The sequence below is a fragment of the Electrophorus electricus genome, chromosome 25, assembly GCF_041902795.1.
Source record: "Electrophorus electricus isolate QZ-2024a chromosome 25, ASM4190279v1, whole genome shotgun sequence".
In the NCBI taxonomy this organism is placed as follows: Eukaryota; Metazoa; Chordata; class Actinopteri; order Gymnotiformes; family Gymnotidae; genus Electrophorus; species Electrophorus electricus.
Genome location: NC_137521.1, coordinates 13,655,426 through 13,682,500, shown reverse-complemented (window position 1 = coordinate 13,682,500; position 27,075 = coordinate 13,655,426). Strand labels below are relative to the sequence as shown.

At 43.9% G+C, this 27,075-nt stretch overlaps 1 long non-coding RNA gene across 1 annotated transcript; it reads right to left on the bottom strand.

The window, feature by feature from the left end:
- Nucleotides 1-5,304: 5,304 nt before the first annotated feature.
- Nucleotides 5,305-22,165, bottom strand: LOC113591533 (uncharacterized). Its single transcript, XR_014119990.1, has 5 exons — nucleotides 22,121-22,165; nucleotides 21,975-22,007; nucleotides 21,475-21,590; nucleotides 16,184-16,341; nucleotides 5,305-6,471 (listed from the first exon to the last, which is right to left on the bottom strand). It is a non-coding gene; the product is annotated as an uncharacterized LOC113591533 (long non-coding RNA).
- Nucleotides 22,166-27,075: the final 4,910 nt, after the last annotated feature.

The window sequence follows — 27,075 nt, the reverse complement described above, 5'->3', positions numbered from 1 at the left end:
GCAGAACTCAGTCGGCCCATGCACAAACACTGCCCCCTGCTGGTAGGAAAACGCCCGGTTTTCCAAAGTGTGTTTTTCAGAATTAAGATTAAGATTTAGGCCAGATGGAATGGCTTTATTTGGTCATTTACACATGTGTACAATACAATAAAATTATTCTCTTTGAAAATCTCAGCTGGGGTCAGAGGGCGGGGCAGCCATCGTCTGCCAACAGTGCCAACAGCCAGGATTTAAACCACAACCTGACCGACAGCCCGAAGTCCTACCCACTAATGATTTAACTGGCCTGACATCCATCAATCTGATCCTGTCTGGAAAGTCCACCTTTGTAAATCGGTGGCAATAATAATAATATACACTAATATGCACAAACACTGCAGGTGTCACGTTAGAGTCTGTAGCCGGTAACTTACAGTTTGTAGTTCTCAATGATTTAAAATGCTGATCTGCTGTCAGATGAACGTTTCTGGTTGGCGGGTCACTTGCTCAGTCCCGCGACACTGCTGTGTCTGACACACGTGTACCAGAGCAACACCCGCAGCCGTGAATCTGCCTCGTGAGTGTTAATGCTTAGTAGAATCTGGCACCAAAATATCCAGTCAGCTGTGGTGCAATGGCTAGTAAGTGACCAGTTATAGATGATGTAGAGGTGAGGAACTGTGCATGAGAACGGACGGGGTCAGAGTCTTTACTTGTACACGTACAAAATGCATCACATTCATCACATAAAATGTGAAAAAACGTGAAAAACGAGGATGCTTGAGATATTCAGGTAACGTTCACAATCATACAGCAAGTCCAGCTTGGACCACCACTAGGTGGCAGTCGTGCCCTATGCAACGGTTACAGGAGCGCAGCGATTAGATGGTTTTAGCTCAAGATATTTTCAATTTCTCGTACATAATTACGAACGGCGGATGTTAAAGTTCTCATTTTACAAAAATACAGCGAAACCACTACGACGCGCTCTGGAAAATGAGTCATAGCGGTTTTGCTGCAGTTTATAACTTCAAATCTTATCTAAACACTGAATATATTTGGAAATACAGTAAATCAAATAAACTCCCCTGTATGTGATGCTGAACTAAGTGTGAACACAGTGAAGTCAGAACTGAAGTGAACCCTAATGTCATTTTCTTTGGATATCTTTTCTTTTTAAAGCTAATATAACTAAAGCAGGTTAAAATACAGTAGTGGTAGAAATTGTCTGCCAATACAAATACATCTTTTACAGAGAAATAACTTCTTTTTTTTTTACTGTAATCAGTAAAATGGGCAAAAGATAATCAAAAATCATTGGACGGTTAATGACAAGTTAATCTTTTAAAACTTTTTAAAGGTTGATATCTTTTAAAACTCAATAATCAGAAGAGGAAGCAGGATTAGAGCTCCATAACTCCGTACTACCTTCTCCAAGTGCGTCTAACCACTGAACCGTGCTGGTGTAGCCGTCACTCTAAGATGATAACAGGTTACTAAACCACATGACCGGGATTTAAAGACTTAAAAGTCTCTCTCTTCCGTTTGTCACATTTCTTTTATTAGATGGAGATCTACTGAACAACACAGCAAGAGTGTCACTGAGAAACGTGAGACTAGCAGTCAGGAACTGCTAGAAATTAAAACTTGCGATAACAGTTTCTATGGCAACAGCTCATAACCTGGCACAGAGAGGAACAACTTTTAAAGCAAACAGCTATTTCGGCCCTTAAGTCGCGACAAGACAATGTTTGCCTTTGCTAAAATACCATTTTCCCTGGGCTTTGGGCGTTTGTTTGTGAGAGCAGGGCCCTGCCAGGGAGCGACCACGCTGACCCCTCCCCGGTGCCCACCGCAGAACATCCACTGCATATAAATAAAAGATTACGGCGGAAAATCAATTTCTGAGCAAACTCATTAAAAATGCCTCGTCCCTTTAAAAGATCCCGGCTCTGATCCTTTTCTCTGTGTGTCTCTCTGTTCATTCATTCTCTCTCTCTCTCTCTCTCTCTCTCTCTCTCTCTCTCTCTCTCTCTCTCTCTCTCTCTCTCTCTCTCTCTCTCTCTCTCTCTCTCTCTCTCTCTCTCTCTCGTGTCCCCTGTTGCTTTCCCCAACCGGTAATTACTTGCACAAGTCGTCTGTCGCCCTTTGAGTTGCACCGTTTCACAAATGAAGGTTAAGTTTGTTTAACCGCGGTGGATTTGCCGGCCATGTTGAAGCATGTAATGTGACACAAACCTCCTCTGTGGTCGCACACCTTTAGGACTCGGTCCCCCCCCCCCTCTCTCTCTCTCTCTCTTGTTGTTGTGTGTGTGTGTGTGTGTGTGTGTGTGTGTGTGTGTGTGTGAGAGAGAGACACACAGGGCAAATAATAATTTAAAGACCGTGGCTCATTTTCAGAAGAGAGCACTTTTGTTGGAAGAGAAATCGAAAAGCAAAAAGTTGGTCACGCTTTGTTTTCTTTTTTTAAAAGCACATGCAGCGAAGGCGATTTCTGAATAAAGTATGTGGCTATACAAAAGACGTTAATTTATTTTTTAAAGATTGAGAAAATCTGTAGCCCACTAGTTTACTTAGTCACTGATTCTTACTGATGTTCCGCACTGAAGCTGTATGCTGGGTAGAAACATTTAAAGGAAGCAAAAAAGACTTTGCTTGTGGCTCCTGTAGTTTCTTTTGAAATGAGACAAGAGTCGATGTAGTCCTCTAACTGTAAACACATGCCGATTCAAACCTTTATTACAAGGGTCAAACAATTCGACATTTTAATGAATTAATCCTCAAACTGCCTTTTGAAGCCCAATTACACAGATTATTGGTTGTGGACTCTTTAAGAAAAGGCTCCACTACATAACACCGCCTACAAAGAGTCTGGACAGCATTCACACAGAAAAGGACCTTAACCACAGTCTCGTGCCCTGACGTACACGCGTCCTCGCGCATTCACTCCGAACTCCAGAGCCTAGGCGGATTAACTGCTGCAGCTGTCCGCTTTCTGCCTGTTTGGGAGGGGAATTAATGTTAATATTAATTTTAAAGTTATTAATATAAACTTCCTGTATGCACGCGGGGCAAAATCCGTTCAGTTAATCCCGCTCCTCAACTAAAGCACGCTCAAAAAAAGATGAAACAAGGAGCCTGTATGCAAATTACAATTTGAGTTTTTTTATTTTTGGCAGAAACATTGCGTTTGGAAAATGTGTGTGTGTGTGTGTGTGTGTAGGTGAGCGTGGCTCACAGGTTTTCTCGACGTTTCACCGCTTCATTCTTTCCTGACGAGGGGCACTTCACCGCGCGCTACGCTGTCTCTTTGATACCGCCAGCAGCTTGAGAGAGAGTGCACTCAAAAACACACGCTGGCAAATTTATTCCTCCAAAAAAGAAGGGCGCGGGGGGGGGGGGGGGGGGGGGGTGATGCACTACTCCGCACTTACTCCGGCATCACGCGGCCGTACGCGCATGCGAAGCTTTGATGATCCTGCCGTGACAGTAATGATGTATGATAATTACACGCGCATGAAAGCTACTCTACGGAGAGAGCGAGGGGAAAAAGAAAGAAAATAACAAATATGACTTTATCCAAAAGATCCTCCTCGTAATGAATTCTGCCTTTAATAAACATATATTTGATTCTATTAACGCCCACAAAGCAACCGGAGGCATCATTTGACCCAGAAGCGATCGGGGATGGAAGAGTGTGCAGATGAATAGGAGCATGTCGTTCACACCGAATCACGGGTTATACCGCGAGCGGATATCAGGTGCTGTGGCGGAAGGGCTCGCGCAGAGCGGGGAACGAACCACGCGGGTTAGTTACCTCTAAAACAACTCTCGATTTTGGACTCGTCTCTTTATTTAGTCGACGAGAGACATGTGGGTTTCCTGATGCATTTTAATGCCCATATATTCCAGATTTCCAGTCTATCTGGAAGGAATTAGGATTTATTGGGGTGAAATGCCTTGTTCCTTATAGATGAGGAGATGCTGTCTGGGGTGGGAGATGAAGTGGCCTGGGGCAAGACGGACATAGAGTTGACGGAAGTGTGGGGACGTGTGTTTGACCATTGGGGTATTTGGTCTCAGTCAGAAATCAAGGCTCACAAACACACACACACACACACACACACACACACACACACACACACAGACTCAGACAGACAGACACATGCACACACAGACACACAGTGAAGCCTTCATCTCTCCTGGGAGCGACTTAGAGGTCAGGGAGAAGGTGGAGGTCAAATGGGCTTGGATCAGACGCGGTCAAACACACTAATGGGACAGGTTACACGCACGTGTGTGTGTGTTCTCTCATGTGGGTGACGGGGGATGTCTGCTTAGCTAACTGCAGCTAAATACACGCAAGCCAAACACACACAGGCACTCTTTAAGGTCGCGGCACAGGAGGAGAATTTGAAGTGCACACAGTTCAGAAATTAAATATTTTCCCATCAGTCAGGTTGCAGACACCTGCTCAATATCACACAGGATTCTGGGAAATTATGTAAATGACCTGCAATTGGTGAGGAAAAGGAGGAAGAAGAAATGAAAAGTTAATTAAAAATGAAATTTCCTCTCAATTTAGACACTGAGCTTATCTGAATTAAGGACAAATCAAAAATTAAGGGTCCCACACCTGCATGCATACACACACAGAGAAAGAGAGTGTAACGAGTCAGTGATGAAGACCAGGTTTAGCAGGAGTGTGGTAGCTCCATTACCCCTCCCCCAGGCGTATCCAGGAAACCCCAAGGCTGAGTGGCTGTTAAAGGTATAACAGTCAAGGTAACAGGCCATTACAACACAGGATCATAAAGAAGAGCTGTTTGTCCGGGACTGACGGCAGCCCTCTTTAAAACACAAGGCAGAACGGTCACGGGTACCACACCCTGCACACCACACTGCCCCCTGCTGGTGGGTCATTACTCTTATCTTGGTTCCTACCCGATCACATTACGTGGCTTTAATCTGACCTCCTGCTTTCTTACTCCATCTCTATCTTCTTTGTTCTCTCTCTCTCTCCCTCCCTCTCTCCGTGTCTCTCCCTGGGTCTCTCTTAGTTATTGTTTATCTCTTTTATTTCTCCTTGCTGATCTCGCCCTACTCCGTAGAGGGTGCTCCTTCCTGCCGAACCAGCCGCTGCTCTGGGGGTGTTTGATTGAGGATGATAAGGGCCGCATCCATGACAATAAAACATCTGAGGTGGTCAAAGGGCAGAGACATCAAAATGAGCAAACAGTGCCTGCCTTTAGCCCACACACACACACACACACAGGGTGGAGACTTTGATTATGGCCATGAATATGCACACAAATAAGGTAAGTCACAAGACGTTTATTTAAACTTTCAAAAATACAAATAAACATAGTTTCCGGGAAACAGTGTGTTCATGCACTGCACACGCACACAAACACACAAACACAGGCTTTGCTCCATTTCTTCACCATCGACAATCACTTGTTTGTTTCCATTTGCAAACAAATAACCACGCAAGCCAAATAAAAGCCATTGACACCAATAATACACACACAAACAGTCATTCTCCCACACACGCAAACCTTCACTCTCCCACACACGCAGTCACTCTCCCACACACACACAGTCACTCTCCCACACACACACAGTCACTCTCCCACACACACACACACACACATTCACTCTCCCACACACACCGTCACTCTCCCACACACGCAAAGTCACTCTCCCACACACGCAGTCACTCTCCCACACACACACAGTCACTCTCCCACACACACACACATTCACTCTCCCACACACACACACCGTCACTCTCCCACACACGCAGTCACTCTCCCACACACACAAAGTCACTCTCCCACACACACACAGTCACTCTCCCACACACACACACACACACACACATATTCACTCTCCCACACACACAGTCACTCTCCCACACACACACACAGTCACTCTCCCACACACACAGTCACTCTCCCACACACAGTCACTCTCCCACACACACACAGTCACGCTCCCATACACACACACAGTCACTCTCCCACACACACAGTCACTCTCCCACACACAAACAGTCACTCTCCCACACACACACAGTCACTCTCCCACAGTCACTCTCCCACACAGTCACTCTCCCACACAAACAGTCACTCTCCCACACACACACACACACAGTCACTCTCCCACACACACACACACATAGTCACTCTCCCACTGACTGTTTCGCTCCATGCACAGCCCCGTCTTTTCGTCTCTCTCTCCCCCTCCTTCTTTCGATCTAATCCTCTCCCTCTCCAGGTCTGATTTTGCTCCTCGTCGAGCGCAGCATTATGAATTCATTGAGCGTGGTGTGTCCTCGTGAGGCTGATTGAAGTGACAGCCCGATTTCTCTGCCTTTCCAGATGGAGGGTGCTATAGCAAATGGCACAACGGCAGTGTTTGGATAACACTGACCTCTCCCTCACCGCCGCCACCCGGCCCGAGTCAGCGCTTTTATGGCTTCTGTCGTCCCTGAGTGGAAGGGCAACAAGGGGGTAAAAAGGCAAATTGATCAATTCAGAAAGCAGCGAGAGCGCATATCTGGGCGATGGGCTGGAACACGCAGTCATTTCCACCTGCCTCTTCTTCTGTGGACGAAAGTGACAGTTATCACGCTGAATTGCAGGAGAACAGAGGAACCGAGCGAGGCTACTCTGCATCCCAGAAGCGCCGTTACCCAGGCGACGTACTGTATGCGCGGTGACACAATCGCAAGCCTCCTTAGAAATGGATATTCAAGCCTTTTGTGCTGATTCATAATTGTATTTAATAAACCAATCCTGTTTGCCTAACCACTCACCGTGCTCCCCGCGGACAGCCACGTGTCAATAGGCGTAAATTTAGAGTGCTGAGCAAAGACAATGAAACGAAAGTGCGTACGTTAGCGCACGTGACCCCAGTAGAGCGGGTTTTCTTTACAATAACTAGACTGCTTGCAAGGCGTATCGATGTTGGATTGTTTCATATTTCTCAGCAGTCATTTCTCTACAACAAGCCTCGTGAAAGCTCTTGGAGGAAGTACGTCAGTTGACCTCTCTACCTGCTTCCGCGCGTCCTTCTCAAGGGACATTAACGCGCAAGCTCTCGCGCTCGACACACGTACGCTACTCACGGTAAATAGTCACTCAAATAGTCTGTTAGGTAACACCAAAGTTTGGCAAACTCTTAAAAAGTTATTACATGAGCAATCGTGCATCTTCGATAGGCACGAGCGCCTGTAAACCATCCCTGTCGCTTCATCATGTAACAGGTTCCTGCACGTCTGGGTCACAGTCACGGGACAGAACCGCTTCTCCTCCGGAGGCAACGTAGCGCGCAGATTTTAAACTAATGTTGTTGTTCTTTAATTAAAGCGGCGAAGCCCTCCCTATTGATCTCAAGATGACGACGAGTGAGGAAAGCGAGGGAGAAGCACAAACAAGCTTTGAATTGTGGTTTTCAGAATGCTGCAGTCAGCAAAAAACAGCAATATTAAGCCTTACCCGCGCGCACGCACACACCTCGACATTTCCTATTCACTAACCTTTGGGAAAATCTCTGATTATTTGTCACGGTCCGGTTATTCATGCTGTTCGATGTATCTTAGCCCGCCACGGTATAGATTTGTTTAATTTAAGAGGAATACTTCCAGAGTTGAACAGGGTGTATAAACGACAACCCTAAGTTTTAAAAAGACCACGTCACAGCAAGTCGTTGCATAAATCCGATCTTTCTATTGTTTTCCACACTGTATAATTTGGCAAACAGTCCCAGTCCGCGGAAATGTAGGAGCGCGACATGCGCGTGCGGCTTGTACTGCTGGGCTTCAACATTTCGCTATTCGACAAAAACCGGCATATTTCACCTTTTTAAATATCACGCAGATGTATTTTTCTTAAGCTATACGGTTATTTACCATTTCTGTTACATAACTTACATTACCTATTCTTGCTGTTATTGTCGTTATTATTATTATATATTAATGTATACTAATAAAAATTATTAGCCGTAGATATTATTAGTAAATATTATTATTAGTTATTAGTAAATATGAGTAAATATTAGTAATTATTATTATTAGTAGTAGTAGTAGTAGTAGTAGTAGTACTATAGTAGTATTTTACAACCATATAAAGAAACAGAGCATTTGTTTACACACGCACACAAAATATATACACCATGTTGAGATATGCAATCTGTATGCAGTTACGAGACTCGCCTACGTTGCACTGCGTTAGTGAGCCGCTAGGGGGGAGTATAGAACACAGCTTCGTTTTCCCAGCTCCCCTACAAACGCAGTTACACGCGACACAATCGGCTTGGTGCGATAAATGGATGGATTCCTTAACGCAACCTAACGAAAAATTGCAAAGGTGAGAATGTAACGACGTTGACATTTAAAACAAATTTTAGGGGGCCCTGAATGTGGCTAAACACGCAGGTAAGAAAGTAAAACTCTCAGCGATCATGCAAACCTCTTTAAATACTTATATCTCATCAGAAGTAGTCCAATAATTTAAATATTATTTGCCTCTGCGGTACAGTCCCAAAACGAAAAAAAAATTTTTTTAATTACTATTTGCATAATGTGTTATTATATGCGCATTTGAAAATATTGCATCTAATTGTAGGCCTATCTATTCTAAAATATAAATATTACATATTCTCTTATGTATATTGTAGATTCGATTTATTCTATCGTTGACGATATTATCAATAATTTCAAATATTATATTTAAATTATATGTATTATTGATATTGTCAACGATAGAATAAATCGAATCTACAATATACACAAGAAAATTATATAAAAATGTGTTTCTATTTTATATGTGTGTTTATAATGTGTTTATGTTTACATTTATTCTGTCGTTTTTATATAGATTTATTCATCTGTATAAATGCTTCTGTTTTTCCCCAGCAGGCCTGAATGAGTGATGCCGGAGTGATTCGGGACTTTCTGTTCTCTGTTTGCTCCGTGAAGTAAAGCTGTGAAGGACGCTGCCCTTCTGCTCACCTCCCAGCGCCGATATTTCAATAAAATGCAAATCCCTGGGTCTGGAGGGTTTGCCGCGCGCGGGTAATCCATTGATTTGCGATGAATACAGTGACGACTCTCTCAGCTCCTTCACGGTTATTAGGCCTAACAGAAAAAAACTAAATAAAGAGAAAAGAAGGGCTCGACAGAAACGCCGCGAGAGACGCGGGCTGCTTCTTGGCCCACTTCGACAGTTTGGCTAGCAATTTGCATTCCTTTGTGCGACAACTTGCAATCTCCCCTCAGCATGCCAAGAAACACACAACAGATTTATTGTGCCAGTCAACAAATCGTTTAGGTCATCCCAAACCCATTACCGTCTAATGCACCGGGAGAGCCTGAGCCAGCGCGCCCCTCGCTCTCATCACACGAACCACTGGTTTCCAAACACAGGCGAGGCGCGCGGGGGCTTTGTTCGGACCTCATCTATTCATGTCAAACACACTCCAACGGACTAAACGTCTCGAGGCGGGACCGGCTGGGTGGTGAACCCACCGTGGATTCTCATGCTTCGGTTACGCTTCCCCTGATGTTAAATACACGCAGCAAATCACCGTCACGGCTTTTAAAACGTTTTAAAACAGTACGCTAAGTTAAATGGCGACGGTTTAGTATTGCTCCGTGTAGAAAAAAACACCTGAAAGCGATATAAGAGCGAATCTGGTGGTCTCGTTTAAATAGGTAAGCATTCCGTGGCATGAGCGCACATATATGGATACTGTGAAACCACATGTGTAAATGGGCTGCGCGTGCGAAAGGCTCGCGTTATTATTGAAGCAGAATGTCTAATTGACCTGTGTCCGTTTAAGACGGTAATCGTGACGAGAGCACGTCCTCAAGAAACAGCGCTGAAATGTGTGTTAGTTTTGGTTGTGTGCCGCGAGGCACTGCTGCGCCTGTTCGCCCTGAGACCGAGAAAAAGGAAGAGCTCGAGCTCCATCTGCTTGCTTTTGTGCTATCCAACCCTGGACTCGAATGGGAGGTCACCCGAAAAAGAGAGAGAGCGCCCACGGAGAGCTCCATCTAGCCACAACAAAACCAAACATGTCTTTGATTCTGTTCGTTTTGTTTGGACACACGTATTTATTTCATTCATACTGGCCGCCCTCCCGGGCCGTTCTGCTGGTTTAAATGGAACAGACTGGTGAGCTGATAGGACGAATAAAAACAAAGCCCCTGCGGTTTAAATGCGCCCATATTTCATTAACTCCAAAGCCACTGGAATTATAATAAATTCATTGATTAAATACAATCGGCGCTAGAAGGGACTGCCCTGTGGTTAAAATAACTATTTATATAGTATCCTAGTAATTATGAAAACAAACAAACAATTGTTAATAACAATGCTACTACTGCTATTGCTACCACTACTAATAATAATGGGACAGTAATAATAATAATAATAATAATAATAATAATAATAACAACAACATCTAGGCCTACGTTAAAATACACATAGACAAGCGGTGAAAATGACTGTTGATTTAAATGCACCCTGCCACTGTGATAAAAACGTTATTGCGGAAGTTTGCTACACAGGCTAAAATATTTTCCTCTCCATATAATCTCGCTGTGTTTCCAAAGCGGGCGCACCGTGACGTCCTGACTCGGTAAGGCAACAACTATTACACAGTGATTACACTGTTATTACGGTAATGAAACCCGGAGAGCTGTAAGATAAATTGAGAATATCAGATTCCGTTAAAACTGCAGCGTTTTTATTCAGCGCGAGGCCCCGCTACACGACTCCTATCAAATGTTGAAAAAAAAAAGGTTGTCTTTATTAATATATTGTTACTAGGCTTTTAAACAGGGCGTTAAACAAATAAAACCTACCGTTTAAATGCATGTTTACATGGAGGAACGTGATACAACCGGGATCTGAAGTTATTTAATCCCCTCCCACACCAAAATTTCATCCGGTCGGATGATTCCATCAAACGACATCGTACCGGCGGATGAAGGCGACCAACACTCCGCACTAAACCGGATTAAACCGGATTACTAAACAACTGTTCGTTGGTGGCGTTTTATCGTTAATCGGCACGCGGAGCCTCGGTACCAGAGGTGCACCAGGTTCATCTGCGCGCCTCCCCGCTACACGGTCACTTAGGGTGGCTGTTTCCGCGTCATTGCGGACTGAAGGGTTCGGTCAAGGTGATGAAACCAGTGTACCGGGGCCTGGACGGGATCCGCAAAAGACTGACAAGCTTTGCTGTTTTTAGAGTAGTTCCAGCACCGCCTTTTGTTAAAACGTGCCGTAAGGAACATGTTGAACTCTGGGAAAGAAAAAGGGCAGAGAACAAACATTCGTGAGCGAGTTAGAGCTGCAGAAGGGTTATAAGACGCAGTTTAGACAATTCCTACCACAACGGACATGACCACTCATAACCGATAATAACTACATAACAGTACTACGCAATAAAACATGACTAAGTTTATTATTAACACCAACAACAAAACTATTTTAATATAGTAAAAAAATGTAAATAGTATAATCTTCATTTCCATTGGCCTATTGTTGCTGCCTTCTTACAAATGCAGATACATTTTCTTCTTCTTCTTCTTCTTGTTCTTCTTCTTATTATTATTAAATATTTGTAGCTCTTGTAGTAACAGCAAAAATAACCTTATAAACAATGGGCAACTATAATGGGTGGATTTCACCCCAAGCCAAAACGAAGCGCCGTATTCCCTCAGGGGTTGTAGACATCCAGTCAGGCTTCTTGCTGTTATTAATTTATTTTATGTCAAATTTAATTTTCCGTCGCTATACGTCAGACTTAATAGCCCACAGGTTTCAGACCCACGACAGTGAGTTGTGCTTGCTGGTGAACTGGGAGGAGGGTCTTTTGAAGAGCTACTTTCTTAGATTTCAAAGTTATTATTTATTAATTTATTTCACATTTTATTCCCCATACCGACTGTGTAATACTGTCTCAGGCTGAAGGCTATATATATTAACTCAAATGGACAGTTCACGCACAGCTTCGATATTGAAAATAAATCAGGTTTATAATATACACACCTTCTACACCGAACTGTGGGAGCCTTTGAAGCACCTCAAACTGTGTGTTTTAGATTAAGCGCTGCATCAATGACACTAACCAAAGGCAAACGCAAAAAATAAAAATAAAAATAATTATAATAAAATAAAATTTTAAAAAGCTAATTTGATTGAAATGTGGCGAAGTAACTTAAAATTTCTCAAAACAAACGTAAAATTGTTAAAACACATTTTTAAAATTATATATTTTATTTATTTGCTTACATGCTTATTATTTTATTAGTAGATGTTAATTTGTGTAATAGTTCATTAAATAAACATAGTTCAACAAAAATGAAAAATTGTTTAGTATATTCTAAACATGTTTTCCTGTAAAACACATGAATCTTGGTCCATGCTACGTTCTACTAAGCGTTAAGATAAAAGTCCTCTGACATTTAATCAGCGCCGCGAATATCAGCAGACGTAAAGCGCTCGAGCTACCTATTCGTCCGGCACACGTGCGCTTCGTTAACGTGTGTCCTTTTTTTGTCCAGACGTCCCACAGATTCTCTAGGTAACTCAATCTGTCGACCGCCACTACGCCGTGGCCTCGAGTCCCCTGGGCAAATATATAATTTAATTATTTGCAGTGCGTCACCACTTTTTCTTCTTTTCTCGCTTTTTTCAATAATATAACTTCTCGCCAACGTGCGCGCGGAGCCCGATATGGTAAGCACGCGCACGTACGCAAAACTAAACTAAAATAAAGAGACAGATTTGGTCATTCTGCAATGCTTCCTCGTTTCGGTGCACTAATGATGTCCCTGCTGTTCCAGTGGGATGCATACAAGGCTCTTATTACGTTTCATATCACCGCTGCTAGCGGTTATTATCAAAATACAGACACAGCCTCCTCTCACAACATTATTCCTGAATATCCCAAAGTTGAGACAGTGGTTCGAAATGGAGTGTGTGTGTGTACGTGTGTGTGTGTGTGCGTGTGTGTGTGAGTATTTGGGGGCTGTAAGCAGGTGTGTGTTCTTTGCAGTGTGAGTGTCTCTGGACGGAGGACCCCCCTTTCCTCAATGATCACAGCCTCCACTTGCCTGTTCCCCTTCGCTTTGATCAACGCCGCCCTCTGCGCACACACACGCACACACAGCACAGCTGCCCATGTGTGAGCTTCTGTCTCAGCTATCCCAGCATACACTACACATACACACACCCTACAAACCACCCCAGCAAGACAGCACTCTGTGTGGGATAGCTGTATTTGTGTAGAAGGTTACAGAGAGAGAGAGAGAGAGAGAGAGAGAGAGAGAGAGAGAGAACTGCTTTAAACAAAGGCTGTATATGTGTGTGGAGGGTTGGTACTGGTAGTAAAACATGAACGCAAATGTGACTGGTAGAGAGAAGCACAGTGCACATCTGTGAAAAACAGTGTGTGAGAGGCACACAGTGTGAGGGAGTCTGTGAGAGGCACACAGTGTGAGGGAGTCTGTGAGAGGCACACAGTATGAGGGAGTCTGTGAGGCACACAGTGTGAGGGAGTCTGAGAGGCAGTCTCTCAGTATTTACTATTGTTTATTTTCCTGATTATGTATACACACTTAGGTTGTGTGTAACTGCCCCTGCACACACAAACAGACAACCACAAATGAGAGCTTATGTTCTCACACACACACACACACACACATATGCTTTCTTTCCATTAACATATGTGGAAACGCACAGCTATAGAGCAACACCTGCAAGCTTTCATTAGTTGCTGGGGCAGCGATGCAGCTGCAAAGCCCTTCACTTGAGCTGAACTGACACTGAAAGTATTTCTGTTTGACAGATACATTCAATCAAACACTTACAGTGGATAACACTTCAGCTCCAGGGATAGAGAGAGAGAGAGAGAGAGAGGGAGAGAGAGGGAGAGAGAGAGAGAGAGAGGGAGAGAGAGAGAGAGAGAGAGAGAGAGGGAGGGAGAGAGAGGGAGAGAGAGAGAGAGGGAGAGAGAGAGAGAGGGAGAGAGAGAGAGAGAGGGAGAGAGAGACATGCAGGCAAGGAGAGGCGCATGGTAGGTGAAGCTTTGTTTTCTCCGATTCTGTTTCTTTCTGTTGGTCAGAATCACAGTATCAACTGAAATTGTTCTTGTAATTAGCAAGATTCAATAAAACCTTGATGCAGTTAAAATGTATTACTTTTCATAAGAATTTTAGATACATAGAATTATAAAATATATATATATATATATATATATATATATATATATATATATATAAAAACACACACAAAAAAAGTCTAGCTAACATATGAGCATTTTAGTACCTAAATGAATAATATAATATACAAATGACATCTGGTACATATATTCTTTCACTATTTAGTGATATTGAATATTATCCCTTTAGTAGGACATAAGAGGTCAGGGCATCACATGCCACTGTTCTCTGCTATGCGAGGCTTCTGCCCACAATCTGGGGAGGTCAATTAACTAATTAAGTGCCAATTAGTTCATTAAAGACTTCCCCGTAGGCCCCAGACAGATGGCCCAGCTGGACCTGGTGGAGGTGACCGGGGGCCAGGCCGGACTCAACCACGCTTTATTCCCAGTCACAAAGACAGAGAGACGCAGGCCCATGTGGGCTTGTTTAGCAAGGACACGGTGAAGGAACGAGCACTGACAGAACATCTTAGGGCAGCAGACTAAAAATGCTATACAGATATGCAAGTTTGCACAAAACTAAACACACTAAATGATAGAACATCCTGTTTAATTATTGAATCCTGTTTAATTCCTATGCTGATCTCCTGCGAATAACTCATACCAGCGAAGGAATCATTAATCAGCCCTTAAAATTGCAATTTCAGTGCATTATTATATATAAACGGTAAAGCTTACTAAAACAAAATATTATTACCTGAACGAAAGGCTGTTTGCACTTTTAATTTATATCCATTTACATCATATTTTATGTTATGTTATCTTCCATACTCAATTCAATGTACTGAAAGTTACCAAATCTGACCTTACTAATGGGGGCGGAGCTTGCGTTTAACTTAATTTGACATTCCTACTGGGGGCGGAGCTTGCGTTTAATTTAATGTAACCTTCCTAATGGGGGCGGAGCTTGCTTTCAGTACAGGGTCGCATGCGAGAAACCCTAGGTACGGGTTACAAAGCATACTCTAACCAAATACATAGAACTGTAAATGTGATTCCTGAAATTACAGTATATCTGATAAATAACGCAGTATAAATGGTCGCTACTTTGTAAAAAGCAACGATTTGGGTATATTAACGTTAACGTTTTATTTTATTTTGTTGTTCAAATAAAAGTGTGTTTAATGCGACAACAAGCAGTAGTTGGACGTGTTTAAGGTGTTTAGCCTGAGCAGAGCGGGGGGATCTCTGGAAGCAGCACAGCTGTTTCCACTTTTAACGAACGAGAGTAGAAATGAGAATGAACAGAAACGGTGTATAACGGTTCTTAAACGTAAAACGATAAGTAATGTTTTTACAAATTCTGCTTTCCGGAGGTCTCTCTGCATAGCTGAGCGCGGGCGCAAGACAGCCAGGGGCCGCAGCGAAGCGCCGCAACGGAGAGCAACGCGTCTCTAAACGCGTTTAACCACACCCCCCAATAAACCGTAGCTATGCATGCTATAGGTTACTAACATCAGCTAGCTACAGCTACAGCCACAAGTAAACTCAGCCTGTGGGACAGCTATGCATTTAGCGACCCACCCTGCCCCGTGGGTGCGCACTTGCTTGGTGCTGATGTGCTGGATAGCATTTAGTGCTATGACAACAAACATGTCTTAAGATGTTTATGCCAGCTTTCATTTTTTTTCTTTATAGGCAGCTTAAGTTATTGTTAGCGTGATACTTTCCACACTTCCCCCCATTGAACTGAATAATTACATAATTCACACAATCCCCTTAGCAGTGAGTGTTTAAATATGACTGAACAGCATCTGTACATGTTTTAGAAACTTACACATGTCCGCATTTTTCTGGCTTACTTTTAAAAATGTTTTACATGACACAAACAAATTAAACTGTTCAAGAAGACAGCTCAGAATTGATCCTAAATAGATATCTTTTTCCCCAAACACTTTTATAAACACATGGCATTGAGCAGAATTTAATAGTGTGTCACCCCTGACCTCCTCGGTTCTCCTACCTCGCTTTGGCGTTAATAACCAGTTGATGACGTCAGCGTTCTGCCTTCTGGGGTGACTTTGGGATCAGGGTAAATGCTGAGGAGGAATGGCCTCTTGGGCTTGCCGTAGTCCTAATGGCACAGCGGCCTTCTGGGATGTGCTGAGATGGCCGCCCATCCTGAACGTGTGCAACAGGTATAAAGTGCAATAAATAACGTGAAATATATCTAGTTACATTTTTATTAATACTGGAATCGCAGTGGCTCTTTTCTATAAGTTACATGTGCAGGTGTGTTGACGTAGTCCTTATACTATCAAATATCAACCAAGCATAATTATAAACTTTTGTTGCTACATAATCAGATGAAATGAGTTACTGCTGCTACCATTTAAACAGCACTCTTGAATTACATCATCGTAAATAAAAAACACTATTACATAAATAAAAGCAGAAAAAGGATCGTTAACCTTTTTGATAAAGAGTAGTGTAATTAAAACCACTATGTGATTTTAAAGTTGCATGCATTCTAAATTGATTTCATTTATAAAATTGTCACACACATATATAAAAATCACACACACACACACACACACACACACGTCTTGTTTTGGAGTTACTATTTCATTACAAATGATTTTATTCACAAATGAACTTTATGTTCTTTATATACACAAAATAATATATTTAGCATCAAGTCAAATTTAAACCACATAAAATCATAGATCATAAATTAAAAACAGCAGGTGACAGATACACTCAAACCTCTGTCTGGTGCTGAGCACAGCACAGTAAAACAAACTCCTTTCTTCGAACATGGACCTACGGTGTCTTTAGTGTTAGTCCAGGAAGCTGCACACCTCCTTGCATCCTCTGTGCGTGTGAGGATGGATAGTAGGACCTGTTCCTAGTCCAGGGTAAAAGTTCTCAGCTATCACATAAAGCTCACACTTCCTACCGTGCTTCCATTCTCAGTTTACATCCTGAGTAATAGAAGTGCTTAGACAGAAAAACATGTCACTGTAGTATTTACTGCTCTGCGCTTACCAATAAATATCGTTGTAAAAACAGCCCAGCGCCACGCAAATCACTGCCAAGAGGGGAGAAGTGAACACAATCAAGAGTTTATTTCTGTTTCTCCCTCACACCATCCCTCCATCTCTTTATCCCTCCATTTCTCCCTCACTCCATCTCTCTACCTCTCTCTCGTAAAGGTAATCCACTGTCCATTTGATTCATGCTGTTTCCAGCACACTTAAACAAACCATTATTTTTTTGTTCCACCTGAGAACAGACGCCAAAGCCAACAGGAGCCTACTAGACTGAGGAACTAGAGAGAGAGACTGAAGGGAACTGTGGGTGATGTAGGCCTTTACGTGTTTGAATAGTCCAGACTCTACAAGCGTATGAATCTTCACAGCCCTGAATGGCTTTTCGGTTTTATTGCAACTTCAGTCCAGCTGTTTGCTTTCTGTATTGCTTTCTCTGCAGTCGTAGTTCCTGAGATAGACGGCCTGTGGGCAGTAGTTATGAACAGCCACTTTAGGATCAACAAGAGGTGTGGGGCCACGTCAGGCCGTAACTCTCATTCAGAGATTTATTTACGGGTGTATCGCAAAGCCCTTCAGCGCTGGTCTCATGCACACAGGCCAACCGACTCATGTGGTTTGCTCATGACGCTGCCCTTCACAAGCACAGGGAAGTCATCCCTGAGCAGGACAGAGGCGCAGTGAAGCCAGCAGATCCCACACTGACCGCCAATCCTTCCGCTTTAGCTTGGGATTGGGGGGGGGGGGGTGTTTTGGATGAGACGTCTTTTCCATAGTGAGACGAGCAAATTAAGAGCCACAATTCTGGTTTTCTAGCTTGAACGTCTTTAATATGAATGCATGCGTGCGTGTGTGTGTGTGGCCAGAGTAAGTCTCTGGCTCTATCCTGTAATAACAACATTTTCTTCCTCTGTGAGTGGTAATGAGAAGAGGAGAAAGTGTTTCCCTCCACACCAGTGAATGCCAAGTGCAAACATTATAGAGGCAGACAAAAGGAGACAGAGAGAGAGAGCGTTGTGAAATGAGACAGCTGAGAGAATATTCAAACACTCTAGTCCTTCATCCTCAGAGGAAGAGGGTGGATCACAGCCACCTCACCAGGAGAGGAGAAGGACAGAGTGCAAAAGTGAAGGAGATATGAGTTAATGACTGATAGAAGGTCAAAAAGAGAGTGTGTGTGTGTGTGTGTGTGTGTGTGTGAGAGAGAGAGAGAGGAGTATGCAAAGTTTAAGAATGTGAGTCTCTTGCCACCACAGGGAATCGCAACAACTTCTATAAATCAACCAAACTTTTCACATGGTCAGGGATATCCATTTACAGTGCGCACACACACACAAACCTACTGTGAAAGTTAGACATGAGACATATGGCATCTGCTCCAGATGCTACTGTAGGCCACCAATAAACTAAAAGGATCCCACTGCCTTTACCAGCAACAGATACGAAAAAGAACGAACCAGCTGAAAGTAAAAATACTGCCCCCTACTGTAGCCACTGTTGAGCGGCACTGTCATGACATGAGTGAGTTGTCACACAACCAAGCTGAGTAACGCAGCACTGTCAAATCCCTGCTGTTTCTGGCCAGGTTTCACCACAGAGCTGAGATTGTTCATATATAAAACCCACATAGGGGGGCTCAATCTCCATCTTCACAACGTCAGGACAGTACAGTATATCCAAAAGTATGTGCTGCTCTTTCCATCACTCACCTTCTCCCTGTCTCCTGGCTCTTTCTGTCTTTCTCTCACTCTGTGTTCCTTCTGGCATTCAGCAGGAACACTCCGAGGGACAAGCCACTGTATTAACAGATGGCTTAAGTCAATAAAGCACACACAGCCACATTTTGACACATCTGTTGTCCAAAGTGGGAGTAATCTCGACACTGGGGGGAGGGGGATGAGGAACACTAGTAATGAGAGAGGAGCACTCCTAATGCCTGTCCCACTGTCAGGGGGGAGGAAGCAACCTTCATTTCCAACGAGGCGATCCTTTCACACAGAGCGCCACAGTTAAAGATCCAGTGAGAGAACGGCATCGCTCAGTTGATCACAGGACTTTATTTATACAGTTAAGCCCTCCATGTTCCACCAGGAATCACAACAGCTGCTTATTTGTGTGAACAAAAATAAATAAATAAATAAATCAGAGGCCAAGTTTCCGGAAGAGTCTGCACCATTCCCTCAGTGAAGGCGGCCCCTCGGAGGATGGTACCCTCCACACCTTTCAGTGCACATACGGGACTGAACTCCAACAACCACCGACCCCAGCGCCTTGACCTCAACCTCTCCCAGTGACTCCAGCCAGCTGAACACACACACACACACACACACACACACACACACACACACACACACACACACACACACACACACACACACACACACGATCAGAGGGAAGCATACAAACAAACAAAAACAAAAGGCTTATCGGTTGTGTGGGAGAAGTTTAATTGGTGCAGATCTTTTCTGTTTCCTGCCATGACCTCTGGACCGCACAGGGCTGCCGGCACAAAGCCACCAATCACTTTAGTTTGAAATGAACCATTACAGATCAAAAGCCCAGGATTTAATTAGATGTGTGTGTGTGGCGCTGCAGTACCCAACCTTCATCTCCCATGCAAATCTCGTGCTGATATGCTGACAATAGGAAAATATTTGGTAAAAACCAAGCGAAGCCATCAAACAGATATAATCCTATTGAATCAGATGGGGTTGGTAAGTGTCCTGTGGCGGTTAATTCACAACAAATTATCTGATCCAGATGTTGCACTTTGAGTGTAAACACAGAATCCTGCAGAATCATAAAACAAATAAGCCAGAAAGGGTTTCCAGTTTCAAGCAGCGCCTAACCCTGGTGCGAGACCTCTTCTGTCTGCACCCCCCACTCCCTCTCTGCCTTCCCAAACAGGAAAATGTAAATATGGTAATATTTAGCACGTGTTTAAAACAGATCGGTTTTCTCAAGCAGGGAAAACGAGGCCCACACACGATTCAGAGGCCTCCCTGAGTTCCGTGTGTGTTCTTATACTGATGATGTGGTCTGTGGGACTCGTGCTTGCAAACTGTCCCGCCCATGGCCGTCTGTGCACGCCGGTGACGTCCTACGTGTGCGCCAAAACCTCATCTGACGCAGGGAAAGTGTCTGATGCAACACAACTTCACATAAGGGGGGGGGGGGGAGAGACAAAAAAACAAAAACACACACACACACAGGTCAACTAATCCCCTCATGTAATGGGTAATGTTTCAAAAGACATGAGAAGAGGGTGTGAGCGAGAGAGCAGTCAGGACATATGGATGTGTTTAAGGACCACCATGGAAGAGAATCTAGGGCATTTTCACAAAAACCCAGATAAACTCCAAATATGCAATTACAGGGTTTACGGCCTGTCTGCTGCTGATTCATTTAGGAATTTTCTGGTTGTGTTACTAAATTGACTTGATAAGATCCTACAGAAGACTGCGAAGATGCTACTTTTCAGCTCAGTGCTTTACTAGAGAGAGAGATCTTACTGGATTGGTTGTAGGAAAGGATCAGCTCAAAGTGCATAAAAAAATAAATGAAAAAAAACACAAGGACTCTCATAAAATAGCTGTAGCACATTTTAAAACTTTCATCGCGTCCAGTATTTATAGTTCTTCGATTCCATGTCAGTGTTTGTAGCCAATTTGTTGTGCCCCAATAAATAGACTGGCCTATTTATCAGCAGCCCACATGGCAGTCATTCATGGTGGGTAACGAGAGGCAGATGTGGCTTGTGTATGTTTTCACATGCAGGTTTCACGTGCTGACAGGCCAGGACAGATAGCCGCGATGCGCAGGTTCGGTCTCGCACTTCCGAATCAGCTGCTCCGCTACACGCGCTATAAAAGGCAGTATAGCGCGCTCGCTCTGTGACTGGTGATCGCGTTAGCGCGCTCTTTTCAGCGACATAAGAGAGCTTTCCTTTGGCACCTACATTAATATACGCAGTCGAAACGACTTCAAAGCCGTTTCTCCGTCGGAGAGGGAGAACAGTGTAATCGCGTGCGCATACGCGCTATCTGCGCTAACTGTGATGCATCATAACTTGGAAGAACTTGGTCTGGCGCTCCATTTAACAGCTTTTGAAAAGTGCATGCACTACAAGTAAGTGCGAGTGTGTGTGTATAATTATATATATATATATATATATATATATATATATATATATATATATATATATATATATATATATATATATATATATATAAAAATAATAATGTGTGTGTGTGTTGCCAATTACCTCAGCTATAAATACATGAGGCCCATCCGTCACCGAGTCCTTGGGTGGTTGCTATAGTGCCCTAATTGATTTCAGCTGGTGCCCCAGATCCGCGTGCTACAGCGCCGTTCTGCAGCCTGCATGTGAGAAGACCGAGAAGACCCGCGTGGGCAAACGCACATGGCAAGGAAATAAAATGAGTGATGGGCCAGGAGTAAATATGGAAAAGGAGCGGGAATAAACAAGAGGAAGACGTTCCTTCCTCCGCGAGATCCGCTGCGTGAAGAAAAATACAGCTCCAAGCACGCGGAAACTGGAAGATTAGAGTGTTTAGCTCGTTCCGTATTTAAAGTCCCTTTAATGCAATAATATTTCCAAGTGCAGACTCTGCCTTCTGAGCATAGTTAGTAACTGGTGAGCGCCAAACAAATGCTCTCCACGAGCGCTGGTGTCGCAGCGAGTCCTTCACGCGCGACAGGCTCCCAGAAATGTCGTTATTACTGACTGAGCAAAAGTCTCACCTGGACACGGTGTGGCGTCACTCGGCGAAGGACCTGCAGATACAGAAATGAGGACAGTATGTAGACCGACCAAGAGTTTAGTTTACTCGAGTTAATTTAGTTAAACAGCTCTTATTGATCCTGCTGTCCCGGCTAACGCAACTTACCTTGCGCCTCAAGAAACCTCTCGGTGTCCTTGGCGGAGGCACGAGACTTCATTTAAATAAGTGACGTTCCGTCCTTCGTCACACGCGACTCCGACCACCTACCTCGCCGGTAGAGTACCGCGCGCTGGTGCCAATTCCGCTGATTATCGCCTCGTTTAGGACTTAAGGATGTCAAACGCCGCGTGGGAGCGCCTGATCAATGGATACATTAACGACTAATTAGTATTGATCCTAGAACACGAGATCGTGGCGGCTGACAGCTGGCCATTATACACACTACACGTGTCCAAATACCTTTTAGTCTGTGAAGGCTGCAGCTGATAGTAACGTTGGATCGTAGCCTGTTTTTTTATTTTACGTGATACAGGCTAACGCTCGACCCATTCCGAAGCCACTATACTCGCTATGCCTTGACCACACACACACACACACGCACGCACGCACGCACGCACGCGTGTGTGTATAGGACAGATCGTTCTCTCTGCGTACATGGCTAGGGGAATATGGGGAAATGGACTCCTGTATACCTGGACCATCAGTGATCTGTAGGGGCATTAGGAAACTAACGTGTGTGGTTTCCTCCGGCAAACTCTAAACATCAATTATGTCTGTTTGACTTAAGGAGTGTCGTGGAGCTCTAAATGGTGATAAATGCGCTAAATCCAGCTCATTAGCGCAAGAGCCTCGTTAAGTCCAAGCGCGAGCGGGAGGAGCGGGCCCACGTGCACAGTCTGAGATAATTATGGGTGCCTGCTGTCAGCTAGTCAGACCATCAAAATGCACACCGCCAGTCCTTTCCAAGATGAGTGAAATAATTCCTGTCCCAAATGCTAAAATTACAAGCAAAGGGCCTAAAATGACTAGTGTAAACCTAACCGATACCTAATCCTGAAGAAAGAAAGAGTTACTGGTACAGCTCTTTGCAACATTGTCACATATCTTTACAGAAATCTATGTTTATTATTGTGTTTTCCTGTTCTACAGTTCACTCATGATATTCTGTGATCACCAGCCTTCTGAATTGCAGAATGTTTTCTGAGCAGCACATGGATCACGTCCCAGCCAAGTCAAGATTCAGTTCTACCATCTGACCTGACGTGCATGAGGAGCGCGAGCCAGCCGTGCTCACGCGAGTTCTTGCTCTGCGCGTCCCCTGCAGCTCAGGCCACGATGATTCTCATGTTCATAAATGTCACAGGTATGTTGATGAGTGGCAGATGAGTTCTGTTTGGCACCATAAACCCTGTACAGTTTATTAGAGGGTGACGATGGTTTTAAAGGTGTTCTCACACTTAACCGGGGGGACGGGGGAACAGACGGACTGTTGAACGGCCCAAGCACAGAGGACTCAGGACAGATGGCAAAACAAGTGCCAGACAGGGAGAGACGGAGAGATCAAGAACATGAGGGATAAGTTTAGTTTCATGGTGTTTATAAACATTTAAGTGTTTAGACTATAGGTATTTTTTATAGAATTGCTGAAGCCTAAAGCGATTAACAGTGAAGAGAACCCCTGTGGAATCCACTTTTTTGAACCCTCGCAGGTTAAAACCTGAAAATATCATCATTCTAACTTCGCATTTAAAAGCACGGCACACGGCATCTCCTGGTGTTGTCAAGACCAACTCACAGTCCACATGGACACCTGTGAAGGCCAGTGTGGTAACCTCAACATGCTGAATCTGTTGCCATACATCCCTTCACTTTAAGACCTGAGACGAGGAAAAAAATCTTGGGTCTCAAAAAACCCACATGATTCAGTGTGGGCTCTTGTCTGAATGAGGACACACTAAACCTTTGCTAACCTGTAACACCCAAGATAAAATATTTATATATGCTATTGTCTAATGGGCTGCTTGCCTAGAAGAGCCTTAATTTGTTTTCGCGCTGGTAAATGAGTCCAGGCCTGTGTGTGGGGACAGTGATTATATCTGTGCTCTCCTCAGCCTGGTGATCCAACGTCCTCCAGACATTTGAATGGTCAAACTGTACTTTACAATTAGGTCTCATCTGCTGGGCTGAATTTCCATAGATTAAAGGTGAGGTAGACACACACACACACACACACACACACACACACACACACACACTCTTCTCCTCTCTCCATTCCCTCAGTGTCTCTCACTGTGTCCCATCCTAACACATCTCTCGTGCAGACACCACCAGAGTTAATCAGCCTGACAGCTCTAACACAGTACTGAGGCACTAAGCATGTGTGTGTCTTCCTGTAGCCTAAGTAACGCATCGTTCCACTGCCTCAAGTCGGTCTGTGCCCACCACTGCCATGGAGACCAACGGCGAAAAACTGATTGGGCAGCTATTAGAGACAAAAGGAAGTGCTTCTGTGCTATTAGAGAAGCCATAATAATCTGAGAGAGAGTGAGAGTGAGTGAGTGAGTGTGAGAGTGTGAGTGAGTGAGTGAGAGTAATGTATAGCACTCATTGCTATAAAGTATAGCACTCCATCACCTCTGCAACAGGACACATGAGAGAAAGTGTCCGGGATAAAGTGAAAGTGTCTGGGATAAAGTGAACGGCTCGGAAAAGCTCTCGGGCGACACGACAGTTCAAGTTGTCATTGTTTTTCATCTTAAATCAAGATGATCATGTCAACAGCAGTCCCATCCTCGCCCAAAACAAACAACCAAAAACATCAAAGCACTGGCAGTGTGTTGCTGTCCGAAGTTGGGTAGGGATAGCGGAGGCGGGGGAAACATGTTAAAAAAGAACAGTGGCTGTAGTAGGAGGGACTATAAGAGTTTGAACACCAGATCACTGCAGGTAAGACAAACATAATGGCACAGTCAAGTGGTCGGGCCACATTTGCACTCCTCTGATGTTTTTGTGTTCTCATCTATACTATTGAAAGGGATACTCCACACTGGCCAGTTCACATGTCAATCACTGATACTGCAGACCCGCCTTTTTAGCACATTCACTAGTATGTATGTCAGTCACTAATGGCTTCAAACTAAATGTATTCCAACTTTCATCTACACTTAAAAATCTAACCAGCAAAGAATGTGTCCTTACACAATTAGATTAATAGCAAAGGGTAGCTGTTAGTCTCTTTAGTCCGGAGAGAGTTTCTGTTATCAACTATTGATCAATTGACACCAAAGACTTGAAGATGATAAACCAATGACATAGTTTGGTTAACGTAAGTTGGTATGTCCTTACTGGTCTGGTGCACCTAATTCTCCACAGCATTGAACTCAAAAGAGAAACCATTGAGAAGCTGAATGAATTGTTGAGAACTTGCTAGACAATAAAAACAAATCTCTTACATCCCCGCCTTCATTTTAAACCTCCGCCTATTCAGACCGTTTCAGAGTAATAGGGCTCCCCAACATCTCGCATAATAACAGTCTCCAATATTTTGTAAACGTCTGCAGTGCTAGGGAACCAGTGTGTGGGTGATGTCTGGTGGATCCCCTCAGATGTAAAACACTGAGTGGAGAGCAATAGATACTGAAGAAACTGGCAGGTGTTAGGAATCAAAAACTGTGAGTATAGCCGGGAATCGGCATGAAAAGAACACCAACGTGGGGGAAGGGGGGCTAAAGTGGGAAAAACCAACTGAGCGAAGGAAAAGAGTGGGTGCATATCAGAACAAGCATGTCGGAAAGTGTTCTCACCCTGTTCCTCTGTCAGGATCAATTTAAAAGGTCATCTATCTCCAGCCTCAAGCACCCCAAAAACCAATCAACCCAGCTACTTATATTTCCCTACCAAAACATGTAGAAGAACCACACAGACAACACAGCCAAAAGATTAAAGTAGTGGAAGTAGTGAGCCGCAATGGAGGGACGTGTGCACTCTCTGTTACGGAGATGAACTGAGACCCCCACTGTATTGGGACGTCTCAGGGTTATTCAGAGCTACATCTCTATCGCTACGTCGGATAAGGAGTTGACTTCTCGTTCTTCACCGATGGGAAGTGCAGGTGTGACACTAAGACCATGTGGATTATCTTGGCCTGCGTCCTTCCTCTAATACGTTCTCATTCTATATGTGAGACTTCAATTTTATTGAGGTTTGCGGAATATACAAAAATATCTGCTTCATAATTGACAGACAGCCATGCCTCCGACATCCATACACAAGGAAAAAAAGTAATTCTTTTATTTAGTTTAAAGTAGAATGAATGTTTTTTCAGTGCTCAGTCAACAACAAACAAAGGAACTATGTCTTTGTAAGAACCTACGTACATATGAATAAAATACACCTTGAGCTACACAGTGGAGGAAAGCGCTCTCTGGCCATCGTTTGCGGTGTTTGTTAGATCACGGTTGGGCAAGCATTTATCTGCAGGGGTGCAGAAACACACCCATGTGAGAAGTTGGTTTAAGATGAAGCCGGCTGATCAGACAGGTGGAATCAGCTGAACTCCTGTTGTGTTGGAACATGAGACTGCAGCTCACTGTAGTGCCGTGGTCCTGTTTTTACAAACACCTCAATGACCTGGCTCTCTGTAGTACTGTGGTCCTGTTTTCATCAACTCACTCAGAACTTTCCCACTGAAACGAACACATCACTGTTACAGCCACGATTCCAGCTGGCCAGGTGTGCTGGGTGCTGAGTTGGAGTCAAAACAGGGACTGTCCTGACATCTCTGGCGTCTCAGCTGGGAAACAACATTGCCGTCTCTAAACTACAGGCTATGTTGACGGTTCCCCATCTCAGGTCTCTCCCTCCGAATGGCTGGAGATGTGGTTTTCAAAGAGTCCAAATCCCTCTCCTAACCAGATGCACCTGTTTCCAATAAAAATGGAGAGGTATAATTAACTTAATAGAGGTGTGGTGGTAGTGCCCCCCCCCCCATGATTACATCACCTATCCATTTTTTTTCTCAATTATTTATTCCATGAACTGATGTGGGAGCAACTGGGAAAGTGGAGAGCGGTTGCATATGCCAGCTGTGCATTAGTACTTTCAGAGTGCAGTCAGACCAC